General features: G+C 51.6%; 1 pseudogene; it reads right to left on the reverse strand.

Moving 5' to 3' along the window:
- Nucleotides 1-2,168: 2,168 nt before the first annotated feature.
- Nucleotides 2,169-3,113, reverse strand: LOC136505601 (protein JINGUBANG-like; annotated as a pseudogene).
- Nucleotides 3,114-3,397: the final 284 nt, after the last annotated feature.

The raw sequence follows: 3,397 nt of genomic DNA on the forward strand, positions 1-3,397 counted from the left end.
CATCCCGGTTCAGGTTTTTGGTGGAGCTATAGGTGGCTAACAAGGAGGGCTACGGTACTACCAACTGAGTGGTTTGATGTGCTCAAAGATACGACATTGCTGCTAACAAGATCACCACCAACTCAAATATGTAATATGAAATTTTCAGCAATACACCGCAACACAGATCCTTCAAATTCTTTTCACTTCTCTCTCTTTTTTTTGAAACTAATCTTTCTTTCTTCCTTTTTTATCTATTTTTTTTATAACACCGACAGCGGTAACGAACGACACAACTTAATTTTTATATAAACGGTGGTGACTAGCAACTTGATGAACACAAAACACAACGTAACAGTACCACGAAATGGTTATAGGTATTTTTTTGTGTGGCTTTGGACTATAGGATATGATTAAACACAAATATATGAAGCAGATTAAACAAGGATAACGATGTGGATGATGGCAAGACCTACCGTGTCAATCCAAAGCTCTGATACCAGATGATAGGTACTGAACTATTTCAGTACGGGAGTTGGCCCGATCTTCACGACAGTAGGTCACGATCAAGATAACTTGCAACAAGGTAGCGGGGATAAAAGGGTAACTTGCTGGAGAACAGCGGAGTAACTAGCTTTATACCTAACCAAGGTTGGATGCGACCAAGCGACGGGGAGAGAGACACCAAAACCACGAAGACTTCGACTCGATCTCCGAACAACCGTAGAACCACAACCGGAGCTAATCCACACAAGGCGGGGCAGCCGTACTAGACCCCGCAAAGCATGAACTAGTGGATCCCAGAGGAATCTCTTCACAAGTCTAGGAAGAACAAGGAAGAACAAGGGTTTGAGTAAGCACTCGGTAGCTCGGCTGCAATATCACTGGAATTATCAAATCATCAAAAGGTCCTTTTCTAGTAGCCTAGAGGTAATATTTATACTATGAGAAGTCTCTAAGATAGATGTGAACTGAAGAAGCCAGGTTGGGAGGTGGGAGGTCAACGGCCTAGAGCATTCACGAGGTGGTCTTCAGTTTCCTCATGTCTTCTAGGCTTTGGTGCAGTCTTTAATGTTTTGGTCATAACTCCTTCCGTTTTGCACGGGATCTTTAGCTTCATGCAGACTATTGAGCTTCGGAGCAGTCTTCACTAAAACTGATCGGACGCCATGCTAGATTGACTCGAACATAGCTCTTCTCTCTGATCCATCCTTGATGTATCCTTGTCTTCCTTCTCGGAGAACCTGAGTAATAACAACATGCACGACTTAGGTAGCTCAAAATTACCATCAATGTTTAATTGAAATTCACAAAGTAGCACATGCACCTCTTGCTGTATCTTTCGAGCGCGGCTATGGGTGTTTGGTCCAGTAGGGACTTGGAGTGGTGTATCAGCCGGTGAGGTGGTTGGAGAGGTCACCGAGGTCGGTGAAGTGGTCGGAGAGGCCGTCGAGGTGGTCGGAGAGGTCACCGAGGTCGGTGAAGTGGTCGGAGAGGTCGTCGAGGTGGTCGGAGAGATTGCCGAGGTGGTCGGAGAGATCGCCGAGGTGGTCGGAGAGCTCCCCAAGGTGGTCGGAGAGATCACTGAGGTCCCCGATGCTGGCGTGGTCACATCAGACGGGCAAAGGCCTAAAACTCTAAAAAATACATGAGGGTAACATTAGTTGTAAATTGTAATATACATGCACAATAAAGTTACATACTGCTGGGGAAAACGACTTAAAATGAATGTCATTTTTTTCATACCGGTACAGTACAATCAGGCAGTAACATCGATGATGCCACTGGTGTTTAGTAGGTTGATCCAACAGGAATTTACCATTACTGAAATTTTGCAAACTAAATGTGATTTCTATGTCACACTTTCATTTTTTTAATGCAAGCAACTCCTTAGGAACTCAAGCAAACTATTGAGGAAGTGTCATGTACTGGCTTCTGCATCAAGTGTACTTCTAACTCCATCTTGAAATGAGATTGGCTTGGTACCAAGAATATGGGTTAGCTTGGTGGTGTCCATGGAAAACCACCCAAGTCTGGCACCATCAATAAAACAATCCAAAATACAGACTAGACCTGAGCTATCTCAATCAATCCATTTCGAAATTTGAAACAAGCACGTTTCATCTCAAGAACAAAGAAGCCTTCTCATTCTGATTCTAATCCTTGAAGCTCTTTTCTTGTTGTTGATGCTACTCGTTGCCATTGTCATGCTGCAAAGCACCGGCCACCCACCAAACTCTGATGGTCTTGTTAAGGCTCCCGCTGTAGACCATGCAGCCATTGGTGAGCCTGCACTAGGATGCCTGGATGCATTTTACAGGGCCCTCATGGCCTCCAATGACGCCCACCTTGGCCAGCTCGCCGCCGCTTTGCCGGCGCCAAAGGCCGATGGTCTTGTCGGTAGAGCCAGTGCAGAGCAGGTCCCTGACAATGCAAAGGCACAACACTACCATGTCGTGCGCCTTCACATCGCACGCGAGGGTATAGCGCACGCCGGTCCCAGCCGGTGACGTGGCCGTCGGAGCCCACGACGTAGACCCAATGGTCGGATGCGGCGATGGCGAGCGTGTTCCAGGACATGCCATTGTGGGCGACGAGGATGCCCTAGAGGAAATGCGACGCCTTGCCCTTCTCCCACGCCTTGACGTGGCCGTCGGCGGAGAGGAGTAGATGACGCCGGCGCTGGCGGCGACGGCGTTGACGGCGTCATCGTGGGTGCAGATGTACTCGAGGCACTTGAGGTCAGCGATGCGCCAGACCTTGAGCGTGCGGTCCCAGTAGCCCGAGTAGAGCAGCGTAGCGTTGTGCACCGTGGCGGTGACGGTGAGGCAAGAGATGTTGTCAGCATGCTCGATTCAGAGGTAACGGTGGCTGCGCCACGTCGTCGTCTGCATGTAGCTGGCCTGGCGGAACACCCGACCTAGGTAGTCCCTGGTAGTGGGCAGCGCAGCGACGAGCTTGAAGGCGTTCTAAGAGCGGTAGCGGTGGGAGACGCGCCAGAAGCAGACGCGGCCATCCTGGTGCGCGAAGAAGACCCACCCACCCGCGGCCACCAGCGCCTTGACGGAGCCACCATTCTTGCCGTGGCCGAACCTTCCTAGCTTACCACCGCAGCCGCGGGGCATCAGCGACATGAGAGGGGCACAAGTGCTACCCCACAGGCACGAGCGCGCGTGGGCGCCTCCGGCCCCACCGCTGCCGCTGCCGGCCCTAGCCCTGGGTGCGCGTGAGCCCAGCCAGCCACCGTAGATGACGTCCCGCCACCGGTCGGGCGCCGTCGTAGCTATAGGCGTGGCCCTCGTAGGCCACCACCAGGCACGAGTGCAGGCGAGCACGAGCCACCGCGTAGCCGTCCGCCGGCCTAGCCGGTCACCCACCGCATGTGAGGGGCGCCGAAGGCGCGAGCCCACCTGGCTGC

The sequence above is a fragment of the Miscanthus floridulus genome, chromosome 14 (genome assembly GCF_019320115.1).
Source record: "Miscanthus floridulus cultivar M001 chromosome 14, ASM1932011v1, whole genome shotgun sequence".
NCBI lineage: Eukaryota > Viridiplantae > Streptophyta > Magnoliopsida > Poales > Poaceae > Miscanthus > Miscanthus floridulus.